Source organism: Oncorhynchus mykiss, chromosome 17, assembly GCF_013265735.2.
Source record: "Oncorhynchus mykiss isolate Arlee chromosome 17, USDA_OmykA_1.1, whole genome shotgun sequence".
NCBI lineage: Eukaryota > Metazoa > Chordata > Actinopteri > Salmoniformes > Salmonidae > Oncorhynchus > Oncorhynchus mykiss.
The window spans coordinates 49,921,238-49,936,592 of NC_048581.1; the positions used below are offsets into that span (position 1 = coordinate 49,921,238).

Consider the following 15,355-nt stretch of genomic DNA (forward strand, 5'->3'; position numbering starts at 1 on the left):
AGGTTGCAGCAAACATGACGATAGTCTGGTTCAGGCATGAATAACACAAACAAGAATCCGACAAAGACAGAAACAAAAACAGAGAGAGATATAGAGGACTAATCAGAGGGAAAAAGGGAACAGGTGGGAAAAGGGGTGACGAGGTAGTTAGGAGGAGACAAGGAACAGCTGGGGGAAAGAGGGGGAGAAAAGGTAACCTAATAACGACCAGCAGAGGGAGACAGGGTGAAGGGAATGGACAGAAACAAGACACAACATGACAATACATGACAGTACCCCCCCACTCACCGAGCGCCTCCTGGCGCACTCGAGGAGGAAACCTGGCGGCAACGGAGGAAATCATCGATCAGCGCACGGTCCAGCACGTCACGAGAGGGAACCCAACTCCTCTCCTCAGGACCGTACCCCTCCCAATCTACTAGGTACTGATGACCACGGCCCCGAGGACGCATGTCCAAAATCCTACGGACCCTGTAGATGGGTGCGCCCTCGACAAGGATGGGGGGGGGGGGGGGGGGAAGACGAGCGGGGGCGCGAAGAACGGGCTTGACACAGGAGACATGGAAGACCGGGTGGACGCGACGAAGATATCGCGGAAGAAGAAGTCGAACTGCGACAAGATTAATGATCTGAGCAATACGGAACGGACCAATGAACCGCGGAGTCAACTTGCGAGAAGCGGTCTTAAGGGGAAGGTTCTGAGTGGAGAGCCAAACTCTCTGACCGCGACAATATCTAGGACTCTTAGTTCTACGCTTATTAGCAGCCCTCACAGTCTGCGCCCTATAACGGCAAAGTGCAGACCTGACCCTCTTCCAGGTGCGCTCGCAACGTTGGACAAAAGCCTGAGCGGAGGGGACGCTGGACTCGGCGAACTGAGATGAGAACAGCGGAGGCTGGTACCCGAGGCTACTCTGAAAAGGAGATAGCCCGGTCGCAGACGAAGGAAGCGAGTTGTGGGCGTATTCTGCCCAGGGGAGCTGTTCTGACCAAGACGCAGGGTTGCGAAAAGAAAGACTGCGTAAGATGCGACCAATAGTCTGATTGGCCCGTTCTGCTTGACCGTTAGACTGGGGGTGAAAGCCGGAAGAGAGACTGACGGAAGCCCCAATCAAACGGCAAAACTCCCTCCAAAATTGAGACGTGAATTGCGGACCTCTGTCCGAAACGACGTCTGACGGAAGGCCATGAATTCTGAAAACATTCTCGATGATGATTTGTGCCGTCTCTTTAGCAGAAGGAAGCTTAGCAGGGGAATAAAATGAGCCGCCTTAGAGAACCTGTCGACAACCGTAAGAATAACAGTCTTCCCCGCTGACGAAGGCAGTCCGGTGACAAAATCTAAGGCGATGTGAGACCACGGTCGAGAGGGAATGGGAAGCGGCCTGAGACGGCCGGCAGGAGGGGAGTTGCCGGACTTAGTCTGCGCGCAGACCGAACAAGCAGCCACGAAGCGACGCGTGTCATGCTCCCGGGTGGGCCACCAAAAACGCTGGCGAATGGAAGCAAGCGTACCCCGAACGCCAGGATGGCCGGCTAACTTGGCAGAGTGAGCCCACTGAAGAACGGCCAGACGAGTAGGAACGGGAACGAAAAGAAGGTTCCTAGGACAAGCGCGCGGCGACGGAGTTTGAGTGAGTGCTTGCTTTACCTGCCTCTCAATTCCCCAGACAGTCAACCCGACAACACGCCCCTCAGGGAGAATCCCCTCGGGGTCAGTGGAGGCTACTGAAGAACTGAAGAGACGAGATAAAGCATCAGGCTTGGTGTTCTTAGAGCCCGGACGATAAGAAATCACGAACTCGAAACGAGCGAAAAACAGCGCCCAGCGCGCCTGACGCGCATTAAGTCGTTTGGCAGAACGGATGTACTCAAGGTTCCTATGGTCAGTCCAAACGACAAAAGGAACGGTCGCCCCCTCCAACCACTGTCGCCATTCGCCTAGGGCTAAGCGGATGGCGAGCAGTTCGCGGTTTCCCACATCATAGTTACGTTCCGACGGCGACAGGCGATGAGAAAAATACGCGCAAGGGTGGACCTTGTCGTCAGAGAGGGAGCGCTGAGAAAGAATGGCTCCCACGCCCACCTCTGACGCGTCAACCTCGACAACGAACTGTCTAGTGACGTCAGGTGTAACAAGGATAGGTGCGGATGTAAAACGATTCTTGAGGAGATCAAAAGCTCCCTGGGCGGAAACGGACCACTTAAAGCACGTCTTGACAGAAGTAAGGGCTGTGAGAGGAGCTGCCACCTGACCGAAATTACGGATGAAACGACGATAGAAGTTCGCGAAGCCGAGAAAGCGCTGCAGCTCGACGCGTGACTTAGGGACGGGCCAATCAATGACAGCTTGGACCTTAGCGGGATCCATCTTAATGCCTTCAGCGGAAATAACAGAACCGAGAAATGTGACGGAGGAGGCATGAAAAGAGCACTTCTCAGCCTTCACAAAAAGACAATTCTCTAAAAGGCGCTGGAGGACACGTCGAACGTGCTGAACATGAATCTGGAGTGACGGTGAAAAAATCAGGATATCGTCAAGGTAAACGAAAACAAAGATGTTCAGCATGTCTCTCAGGACATCATTGACTAATGCCTGAAAGACAGCTGGAGCGTTAGCGAGGCCGAAAGGAAGAACCCGGTATTCAAAGTGCCCTAACGGAGTGTTAAACGCCGTCTTCCACTCGTCCCCCTCCCTGATGCGCACGAGATGGTAAGCGTTACGAAGGTCCAACTTAGTGAAAAACCTGGCTCCCTGCAGGATCTCGAAGGCTGAAGACATAAGAGGAAGCGGATAACGATTCTTCACTGTTATGTCATTCAGCCCTCGATAATCTATGCAGGGGCGCAGGGACCCGTCCTTCTTCTTAACAAAAAAAAACCCCGCTCCGGCGGGAGAGGAGGAGGGGACTATGGTACCGGCGGCAAGAGCTACAGACAAATAATCTTCGAGAGCCTTACGTTCGGGAGCCGACAGAGAGTATAGTCTACCCCGGGGGGGAGTGGTTCCCGGAAGGAGATCAATACTACAATCATACGACCGGTGTGGAGGAAGAGAGGTGGCCCTGGACCGACTGAACACCGTGCGCAGATCGTGATATTCCTCCGGCACCCCTGTCAAATCACCAGGCTCCTCCTGTGAAGAAGAGACAGAGGAAACAGGAGGGATAGCAGACATTAAACATTTCACATGACAAGAGACGTTCCAGGAGAGGATAGAATTACTAGACCAATTAATGGAAGGATTATGACAAACTAGCCAGGGATGGCCCAAAACAACAGGTGTAAAAGGTGAACGAAAAATTAAAAAAGAAATGGTTTCGCTATGATTACCAGAAACAGTGAGGGTTAAAGGTAGCGTCTCACGCTGAATCCTGGGGAGAGGACTACCATCCAGGGCAAACAAGGCCGTGGACTCCCTTAACTGTCTGAGAGGAATGTCATGTTCCCGAGCCCAGGTCTCGTCCATAAAACAGCCCTCCGCCCCAGAGTCTATTAAGGCACTGCAGGAAGCTGACGAACCGGTCCAGCGTAGATGGACCGACAAGGTAGTGCAGGATCTTGAAGGAGAGACAGGAGTAGTAGCGCTCACCAGTAGCCCTCCGCTTACTGATGAGCTCTGGCTTTTACTGGACATGAAGTGACAAAATCACCAGCAGAACCGCAATAGAGACAGAGGCGGTTGGTGATTCTCCGTTCCCTCTCCTTAGTCGAGATGCGGATACCTCCCAGCTGCATAGGCTCAGCACCCGAGCCGGCAGAGGAAGATGGTAGTGATGCGGAGAGGGGGGCAACGGAGAACGCGAGCTCCTTTCCACGAGCTCGGTGACGAAGATCAACCCGTCGCTCAATGCGAATAGCGAGTTCAATCAAGGAATCCACGCTGGAAGGAACCTCCCGGGAGAGAATCTCATCCTTTACCTCTGCGCGGAGACCCTCCAGAAAACGAGCGAGCAAAGCCGGCTCGTTCCAGCCACTGGAGGCAGCAAGAGTGCGAAACTCAATAGAGTAGTCCGTTATGGATCGATTACCTTGACATAGGGAAGACAGGACCCTGGAAGCCTCCTCCCCAAAAACAGATCGATCAAAAACCCGTATCATCTCCTCCTTAAAGTCCTGATACTGGTTAGTACACTCAGCCCTTGCCTCCCAGATTGCCGTGCCCCACTCACGAGCCCGTCCAGTAAGGAGAGATATGACGTAGGCGACACGAGCAGTGCTCCTGGAGTAAGTGTTGGGCTGGAGAGAAAACACAATATCACACTGGGTGAGGAACGAGCGGCATTCAGTGGGCTCCCCAGAGTAACACGGCGGGTTATTGATTCTGGGCTCCGGAGATTCGAAAGCCCTGGAAGTGGCCGGTGGATCGAGGCAGAGATGGTGAACCTGTTCTGTGAGGTTGGAGACTTGGGTGGCCAGGGTCTCAACGGCATGTCGAGCAGCAGACAATTCCTGCTCGTGTCTGCCTAGCATCGCTCCCTGGATCTCGACGGCTGAGTGGAGAGGATCCGAAGTCGCTGGGTCCATTCTTGGTCGGATTCTTCTGTTACGGTGCGTGAATGAGGACCCAAAAGCGAATTAACGTAAACAGAGCTTCTTTAATGACAAAACATAGGTAGGCTCAGATGGACCGGCAGATTCCGACAGGACAGGACAAGGTTGCAGCAAACATGACGATAGTCTGGTTCAGGCATGAATAACACAAACAAGAATCCGACAAAGACAGAAACAAAAACAGAGAGAGATATAGAGGACTAATCAGAGGGAAAAAGGGAACAGGTGGGAAAAGGGGTGACGAGGTAGTTAGGAGGAGACAAGGAACAGCTGGGGGAAAGAGGGGGAGAAAAGGTAACCTAATAACGACCAGCAGAGGGAGACAGGGTGAAGGGAAAGGACAGAAACAAGACACAACATGACAATACATGACATCATCCATCATAGGTTGATGACCATGGCACGATTCGTTGGGGAAATCTGATACAGTGAGTGTGCAGATGGTTGAGATCCATCTGAGCCTGGAACACACTGGACATGATATCGTGGTACCAGTCTCCTGAGGGACGACCCTGATACTGGTCTTTCACTGTTCTCTCCACCATGGAATTTTTGATGCTGCTGGTTTGTGGTAGCAGTCTTTCTATACAGTTAGAACTAACCATCTCAAAACAAACATTTCCCATAACTATGAAGCTAAGGGAAGTTATTCAAAACTTTTCTGTTATGGGTCAGTGCCCACAATGGTGCAATGCAACATGTCGTACCACTTCAGTTTGTCCACAAGGGGGTGCAATAACTAATTGGGTCTTCAGTTTGGTATTCAAAAGGTACCCAACCCAGAGCATTGCTGTCCGCTGGTGCTCCTTGTTCTTTATTCCCTGGAAGTTTAACCAGGTTTTACTCAACCACCCCTAAGGAGAAGAATAAATCATTAATGCTGTGGACCTCAAGGCCTGGATTTGAAAAAGGATACACAGGAAGAGAGCATAGGCAATGCCATTGAAGCAGTCATATATGGGGTCTATCTTTTATTTTTTACTTTCACCTTTATTTAACCAGGTAAGATAGTTGAGAACAAGTTCTCATTTACAACTGCGACCTGGCCAAGATACAGTGCCTTGCGAAAGTATTCGGCCCCCTTGAACTTTGTGACCTTTTGCCACATTTCAGGCTTCAAACATAAAGATATAAAACTGTATTTTTTTGTGAAGAATCAACAACAAGTGGGACACAATCATGAAGTGGAACGACATTTATTGGATATTTCAAACTTTTTTAACAAATCAAAAACTGAAAAATTGGGCGTGCAAAATTATTCAGCCCCTTTACTTTCAGTGCAGCAAACTCTCTCCAGAAGTTCAGTGAGGATCTCTGAATGATCCAATGTTGACCTAAATGACTAATGATGATAAATACAAATCCACCTGTGTGTAATCAAGTCTCCGTATAAATGCACCTGCACTGTGATAGTCTCAGAGGTCCGTTAAAAGCGCAGAGAGCATCATGAAGAACAAGGAACACACCAGGCAGGTCCGAGATACTGTTGTGAAGAAGTTTAAAGCCGGATTTGGATACAAAAATATTTCCCAAGCTTTAAACATCCCAAGGAGCACTGTGCAAGCGATAATATTGAAATGGAAGGAGTATCAGACCACTGCAAATCTACCAAGACCTGGCCGTCCCTCTAAACTTTCAGCTCATACAAGGAGAAGACTGATCAGAGAGGCAGCCAAGAGGCCCATGATCACTCTGGATGAACTGCAGAGATCTACAGCTGAGGTGGGAGACTCTGTCCATAGGACAACAATCAGTCATATATTGCACAAATCTGGCCTTTATGGAAGAGTGGCAAGAAGAAAGCCATTTCTTAAAGATATCCATAAAAAGTGTTGTTTAAAGTTTGACACAAGCCACCTGGGAGACACACCAAACATGTGGAAGAAGGTGCTCTGGTCAGATGAAACCAAAATGTAACTTTTTGGCAACAATGCAAAACGTTATGTTTGGCGTAAAAGCAACACAGCTGAACACACCATCCCCACTGTCAAACATAGTGGTGGCAGCATCATGGTTTGGGCCTGCTTTTCTTCAGCAGGGACAGGGAAGATGGTTAAAATTGATGGGAAGATGGATGGAGCCAAATACAGGACCATTCTGGAAGAAAACCTGATGGAGTCTGCAAAAGACCTGAGACTGGGACGAAGATTTGTCTTCCAAAAGACAATGATCCAAAACATAAAGCAAAATCTACAATGGAATGGTTCAAAAATAAACATATCCAGGTGTTAGAATGGCCAAGTCAAAGTCCAGACCTGAATCCAATCGAGAATCTGTGGAAAGAACTGAAAACTGCTGTTCACAAATGCTCTCCATCCAACCTCACTGAGCTCGAGCTGTTTTGCAAGGAGGAATGGGAAAAAATGTCAGTCTCTCGGTGTGCAAAACTGATAGAGACATACTCCAAGCGACTTACAGCTGTAATCGCAGCAAAAGGTGGCGCTACAAAGTATTAACTTAAGGGGGCTGAATAATTTTGCACGCCCAATTTTTCAGTTTTTGATTTGTTAAAAAAGTTTGAAATATCCAATAAATGTCGTTCCACTTCATGATTGTGTCCCACTTGTTGTTGATTCTTCACAAAAAAATACAGTTTTATATCTTTATGTTTGAAGCCTGAAATGTGGCAAAAGGTCGCAAAGTTCAAGGGGGCCGAATACTTTCGCAAGGCACTGTATCAGTGGTGACCTTTTCGCCTAGCCTCAGTGCAGTGGACAGCTGGGAGGAGGTGCTCTTGTTCTCCATGGACTTCACAGTGTCTCAAAACTTTTGGGAGTTAGAGCTACAGGATGCAAAATTCTGTTTGAAAAAGCTAGCCTTTGCTTTCCTGACTGACTGTGTGTTGGTTCCTGACTTCCTTGAACAGTTGCATATCGCGGGGACTATTCGATGCTATTGCAGTCCTCCACAGGATGTTTTTGCAAGAAAATGTCTTCCACGTGTAAACAATTTCACTGGCTCCTCATCATCCTCCTCCTTTCCGCTAAGCCCGCCCTGTGTTGGCCTGGCTCCACCACATGCATCAGAGGCAGAGTACGGGTTTGTTAGTCAGTCGTACCCTGCCCCTCACACCAGGCCCCGCCTCTGTCCCTCATTGTTCAGGGAGCTCTGCCCCGCTGTCGCCTCCCTTCGTCACTCATTGAGAGAGCCCCACCCCTGTAGGTCAACTCGGGGACATCAGGAAGCGATCCAGTTACTGCGAGATGACCTCCCAGTTCCTCCACAGGAAGGCGAGGAGAACGACGAAGAGCAGCATGGAGAAGGTGTGGCTGCGCGTCATTAAACTCTGTTTTAAAGTCACCATTGGCCTCATGGTAAAAATCTCTTAGCGGGTTTCTTTCTCTCCAGCAACTAAGTTAGGAATGATTCCAGTATATTTGTTGTGACTGTTTATATTGATACCCCATCCAAAGTGTAATTGTGTAATTTTACCAGTAAGTGTCCTTCTTTGTAAGGCATTAGACAACCTCCCTGGTATTGTTGTTTGAATATGTGTTTGAAATTCACAACGCGACTGACCAACTTTACAGATAATTGCATGTGTGGGGTACAAAGATCCGATAGTCATTAAAAAATCATGTTAAACACTATTATTGCACACAGAGTGAGTCCATGCAAAGTATTATGCGACTTGTTTAGCAAAATTTTACTTCTGAACTTATTTTGGATTTCCATAACAAAGGTGTTGAATACTCATTCACACTTTTTTAGTTGTTGACATTATTCCACTTTGACATGATTTATTTTAATGTTTTATTCGACCTTTATTTAACTAGGCAAGTCAGTTAATAACAATTTCTTATTTACAATGACAGCCTAGCAACAGTGGGTTAACTGCCTTGTTCAGGGGCAGAGCGACAGATTTTTACCTTGTCATCTCGGGGATTTGATTTAGCAACCTTTCAATTACTGGCCCAACGCTCTAACCAATGATGAGTCGGACCACAGAGTGAAGGAAAAGCAGCCAACAAGTGCTCAGCATATGTGGGAACTCCTTCAAGACTGTTAGAAAAGCATTCCATGTGAAGCTGGTTGAAAGAATGCCAAGAGTGTGCAAAGCTGTCATCAAGGCAAAGGGTGGCTATTTGAAGAATCTCAAATATAAAATATATTTTGATTTGTTTAACACTTTCTTGGTTACTACATGATTCCATATGTGTTATTTCATAGTTTTGATGTCTTCACTATTAGGTAAAATAGTAAAAATAAAGAAAAATCCTTAAATGAGTAGTTGTTACACTACACCGGTAGTGTATACAAATCATTTACTTTGCAATCTCATGGTAATTTGTTATAATTAGTATTACCCTATGGCATTCTTCTACCATGTTCCAATGCATCATTATATATTACAAGATAGGTAATCATTTAATGTAATTCAAACAATTGCAGTGCTGCATTTCACATGTATTCTTATAACAAGACATGGGCTAGTTGTAAAACACAGTATGTATTGTGACTGACGCAGAACCTACATCTCCATGTAAATGCAACTGGTATCTTAGTGGAAGACACACGAAGAATGCAGTTTGAACTCTGCTTCACTGTCAGGAATTACACTGCTCTTTAATTAATAATATACATGAGAAGAATAGTAAACTAACAAATGAAAATGGCAGACACTGCTCTTTGCTTTGGTATTACCCTGCCATTGCAACATATCATGCCAAGGAAGAAGGCAGTAACTGCTGTTTAAGGGTCAAAGGTCATGTCAGAGGTCAGGGTCAACATTAATATAATATTATCCAATAGTAAGGCAACAGATCACCACATCTCAAATGATCTCCCCAGAATTCATTGGACTCAATACCAACGATATAGCTGTACACAGTGTATATATACTAGTGCAAGAGTTGGATCAGAGGAATAACTCACAGCAAAGGAGGATGATCAAAAACAGATAACGAGCCAGATCAGGGGTGAATAACGCAATGTTTCAGAGAAACAGACTATCACAAACTACATAATAAGTACTGTGTCTGTGACTGAGATAATTCTATTAATAGAGAGGAAGACGAGGAGCCTACTCACAGGAAACCACAAAGAAAGTCCATCAACTGGTATGATTAGAGGTAAATGTCTCCTGCTCCTAACATGAGCCAAAACCATTTGCTTATCTGTCAGAGGAAATAACTATATTTTATTCAGGCTTTCTTTTTAACTACACTGCACAATAAAAAGCAGGTTTCATGTACAACAGCAGTATATATTGCCAACATCCAAAAGTAAGAAACAAAAAACAGTCTTGCTGTGTCTCCATATGACTCTCCATATTGTGCATTAGAGGCAATATTTTTCCTATCTACTGTAGTTATTAGCTTAATAAGGTAGAGGTGCAGATACATAAGCAGTAAACTACAACACTGAACATTTCCATGGAAATATAACATGACAAGTGGTGCTTGTTGTAATGTTCAGAAGCATGAATACATTTCTCATAATGGTGATTTTGGAGGGTGAATTTAGTTTAGTTTTTTTTAAATCTTGCTACAATTGTCAGGTAAAGTGGTTGAATAGTTTCAGTTAGATGTATCTGAGGTTTGGTTCAACAGTACCTCTGTCAATCTCCTCAACACAACTAGTCTCTGAAATATGATAGGCTGAAGTTTCAGAAGGACAGGATGCGGCAAGAGTCTTGTCTAACTTTTCACCGTACTGTGTTGTGTGTGTGTGTGGGTGCGTGTGCATGTGTGCACTCGTGCACCTGTTTGCAGGTGTGGATACGTGACAACATACACTTACTGGTTGGTATGTGATCTGTAGACTGTGTGAAACCACAGTACAGATCATCTATAAATTGTCCTTTGAATAATATTTTTAGTCCAGGACTAAGCATTATCTGTCTCTGGGAAAATCAGGGGAAAAGGGCCTTGGTCCGAGAGGTGACCAAGAACCTGATGGTCACTCTGACAGAGCCCCAGAGTTCCTCTGTGGAGATGGGAGAACCATCCAAACAGAAAACCATCTTTGCAGCACTCCACCAATCAGGCCTTTATGGTAGAGTAGCCAGACAGAAGCCACTGCTCAGCAAACGGCACATGACAGCCAGCTTAGAGTTTGCCAAACAGCACCTTAAGGACTCTCAGACCATGAGAAACAAGATTCTCTGGTCTGATGAAACCAAGATTGAAGTCTTTGGCATGAATGCCAAGCATCATGTCTGGAGGAAACCTTGCACAATACCTATGGTGAAGCATGGTGGTGGCAACATCATGCCGTAGGGATGTTTTTCAGCAGCAGGGACTGGGACACTTGTCAGGATCGAGGAAAAGATGAACAGAGCAAAGTACAGAGAGATTATTGACGAAAACCTCCTCCAGAGTACTCAGGACCTCAGACTGGGTCGAAGGTTTACCTTCCACGAGGATAAGGACCTTAAGCACACAGCCAAGACAGGGCAGGTGTGGCTTTGGGACAAGTCTCTGAATGTCCTTGAGCGGCCCAGCCAGAACCCGGACTTGAACCTGATCAAACATCCCTGGAGAGATCTGATAATAGCTGTGCAGCGACGCTCCCCATCCAGCCTAACAGAGCTTGAGACGTTCTGGAAAGAATGGGAGAAACTCCCCAAATACAGGTGTGCCAAGCTTGTAGCATCATACCCAAGAAGACTTGAGGCTGTAATTGCTGCCCAAGGTGCTTCAGAAAAGTACTGAGTAATGGGTCTGAATACTTTTTTAAATCTAATGTTCAGTTTGTCTAAAAGCCTTTGTCTAAAAATCTGTTTTTGCTTTGTCATTATGTGTAGATTAATTGGGCGGGGGGGACTAATTAATCAATTTTAGAATAAGGCTATAACGTAACAAAATGTGGAAAAAGTCAAGGGGTCTGAACTTTCCAAATACACTGTATATGGACTGAAAGAAAAATAGCACCTTGATCTTTACCACTGGCCAGAAAATGTGACGTTTACAACAGTACATATTTTTTGCATTATCTTGAATAATCAACATCAAAATCAAATCATGTAAAATACTAAAAAAGATGAGGGAATGGTTGAGCAAAAAACATAGGATTTGTATTTACTGTAACTTAAAGGTCTCATTGAAGAGGGATTTATTTTGTATTTTATTTTATTTTACCTTTATTTAACCAGGTAGGCCAGTTGAGAACAAGTTCTCATTTACAACTGCGACCTGGCCAAGATAAAGCAAAGCAGTGCAACAAAAACAAAAACACAGTTACACATAAACAAACGTACAGTCAATAACACAATAGAAAGATCTATGTACAGTGTGTACAGTGTATATGAGGTGAGGGGGGAGCCACCCCTTTTCAACAAACAAAGTCATCACCATAATCCCTGACCGCTGGGCTCAAGTGTGCATCGAAACAGAATGTAAGCTCATGGTAACTGGAAAACAATGTAATGAAGTTGTGTTCTCACACCATTTACATCTTAACCACTCCGCAGTCATTGGACTTAAAGGCTAGAATGTGTCTACAACACTACACATTGTAGGAGCGACTGATGTGCTGAGTAAGTATAAATTAAACTGGGAACTTGGAAAATAACAAGTAAACATGGAGACATTTGGAGATTTGAATAGCATTTAGGTAATCTATATTTTTCGGTTTTGCCAACAATGTAAACATTTTTAAAACCAAAATGTTATATTTTGTAGCTTGTAACAAAGTATGTGGGCAATATCAATATCAATACTTTTGCTATAAGATTGGGCTTTTGGGGTTGATAACTTTTGGCGCAAAAATTGTTAAATTAACATTAGACTTTTCCCCCAGTTTTTTTTTTTGGAGGGGGGGGGCTTATATTATAAGCATATTTAAACACAAGATGAATTTCACCAAGAAAAATGTCTTATCAATACCACTTTGGATCTAATGACTTAATTTCAATTCATTTATCTTAATTTCCTATTTACCTGTTTTTTGCATTGTGTGAATATGTTATATATTTATATTTACCCAAGCCTCTTTGTAGGCCTGAGGCTGGTCTCCAGTGTACAGGTTACAGCTATGACCATCACTGGCAGACTCAGGAAGTACACAGGCAATAGTGATGTCATGAGAAGATTCGTCATTGACACTAATGTCTGGTTTCTGCAGTTTACCTGTGAGGAGAACACATCAATAACTGTCCATACTGTATGTTAATGAAAATACACACCTCTTTCTGTACCAGATAACAAAAAGAGTAAGAACTAAATAGTCTGTATATGTTAGCATGACATTACATATTCCAATCTGATTACAGTGAGCCAATCAGATCAGTGTATTCATAATAATAATACTATTTTACCAAGAATAGTGATAGGCGCAGGATGACTGTGCATCGATGGATAGTGAGTCTCTACTGTGAAAAAACATCTCATACCATGATTATTATTATATTTTTACTGGGTAACTAAAAACTCATAATAATGATACTGACCTTGGGCTTTGATGGATTCTAAGAAAATGTGCACAGCTCTGTTTTCATGTGTGAGAAAAGACAGCTAGAAAAGGATTCTTACCCAGAATGCTTTCTTGACTGTTTGATTCCACTTCACTTTCTGTGGAGCTTTGACCTCCTGGTCACATGCAAGAGAGAAGGACAACTTAATAACAGAGTTATGTAAATATTTCTAAGAAGAGACAAATTGTTTGATTAATTCTAAAGCCTTGACAGAATTTACATTTGGCTATATTTGCAAAATTGGTCTATGCTTTATTAGACACAAATATTTAGCCAATTCAATTAAACCTATTGGCTAAACTTACTTTCAGTTGGACTTGCTGGGGTGTCAGTGGTCAAAGTACAGCAAACAGTCGACCCTGATGCAAAGCAAATCATTGATCTGATTATACAAAAATACATACATTTTAATCAATCAAATATCAACCTCTTTTTGTAATGAGGCAAATTTGTGATGTGGAAAAAAACAAAACATGGAGAAGATAAAGCTACTCTATTTGTTTTACTTATATTTGCTAACTAGATAAAGATGATTAGGAGAACTGATGAAGGATTCACTGCCCTGCTAGGAGTCAAAGGGGAGGTCAAACCTGGTGAGAAGGTATTACTCATATTACACAAGAACAAATGAAAGTGAATGTAATATCTAAGGTCTTTCAATAAGCATGAAGAGAGAAGTACACTACACATTACCTACTAATCAGATGGACTAAAAGTGGTTAAAAATCTGGACTGAAAATACAAGCAGCTATGAATACATCTATTAGTTAACCGGTCAGAGCTTTAGTGAATGAATGTGAACAAAGATATTGTATTTGCAAACTAAGTTAAAATTGGTGGATCTACTTACTGGTAGTTGTTGTCACTGTTGTGTCTGGGGTAAAGGTACAAGTAACAGTTGAAACTAGTGGGAAGCAATATGATTACACAAGAATAAGGTTTTACATTCACATTTGGGTCACTTAATTTTACAGGCCCGTAATCTAAACTCTTGACTGTATAATTACTATTTGCAGAGATGGTCATTTAGAGGCCCAACACACCTTCTGTAGGACTCACTGTCGTGCTGGGAGGCAAAGTAGATCTAGGACCTGGAGTCAAACTCACTGAGAAAACACATATTAGTGAAATTAGAATTTTATGAATGATCGTATTAATGATCATCATGGTGTTTTTGGCCTTTTGAAATACCTTCATGACTTGTCTATTCAAAGTGGGAAAAGTAGGACTATAAAATCACTATGGACAGATTGCCTGTCCTGCCCTGGTAGATTATATTTCTCCTCATTATAGAGATGATAAGACCAGTTCATAAGATGATCAAGTCTTTCAGTACAGATAAGGTGTTGATTGTTGTTGACAGCTTCCTAGAATAAGGTCACCATGTTATTTAACAGCAGAAGCCTAACAGAGCATAGATACGATCTAAACACTCGACTAGATGAACACAGACATTATAATACTTGTGCTAATGATCCCAGGCGTTGGTGTTGAGGCTGGTGTCATATCTATAGAACAGCTTCATTATCTAACAGAACAGCTTCATTTACACATTAACACAACTGTTCTTATTGCTGAAACTTGCTTTGATTTAAAATAACAGCAGTGGCACTTTAAAAGCACAAATATGTGGACTACCTGCTATAGAAGGTGTCTGTATAGTTGTTGGATCACTGATGTGAACTCCCACCAGATCTAAAATCATTTGGGATTGAAATGTGGTATTTAGTTTGTTGGTCAGAATTAATATAGTCATACTAAGAAGATGCTAAAATCAAACTGAGTCAGATCATGAAGACCTGCAGCACTGATAGATTTGTTTAGATAATGACTCACCTGTAAAGCTGTGCCCATCACTGCGTGGAGAGAGAGAGTTTGGTCCTGAGCTCAATCTGTAGCCACAGCTCACCTCCTTACGCCTCACTGACAGGAGACGACTGATCAGATCACTATGTTTTGGAGTGAATTGACAGAACTGCTGTCCGGATGCTGAGGTGGCTTTTCTCTTCATGATCTTTGCTGTGTAGGATGGCTGACTCTCCTCTCCAACATACAGGTTACAGGTGGTGTCAGGACTTAAGGATCCATGAATCAAACAGATGATGGTGAAGTCCTCATCTAAATTGACTGTAATGTCTGGTTTTGGATCTGTTAGGAAAGGACAGACTCCTTTTTGCATCACTGTATTTGAACATAATGTATATGTCACAAGTGACCATGACTCTTACTAACCTAGAGCCTGCCATTCTCTTTATATTATGTATCAGCATGTCTTATTTGATATCATTCCTATTTATGAGTTCCATTTTAATTTATCTTTATTTAACTAGGCAAGTCAGTTAAGAACAAATTCTTATTTTCAATGACGGCCTAGGAACAGTGGGC

At 43.8% G+C, this 15,355-nt stretch overlaps 1 long non-coding RNA gene across 1 annotated transcript; it reads right to left on the bottom strand.

The window, feature by feature from the left end:
• Positions 1–14,013: 14,013 nt before the first annotated feature.
• On the bottom strand, positions 14,014–15,092 carry LOC118940046. The gene is made up of 3 exons (XR_005036678.1): positions 14,807–15,092; positions 14,609–14,665; positions 14,014–14,076 (listed from the first exon to the last, which is right to left on the bottom strand). It is a non-coding gene; the product is annotated as an uncharacterized LOC118940046 (long non-coding RNA).
• Between the last annotated feature and the right edge of the window lie 263 nt (positions 15,093–15,355).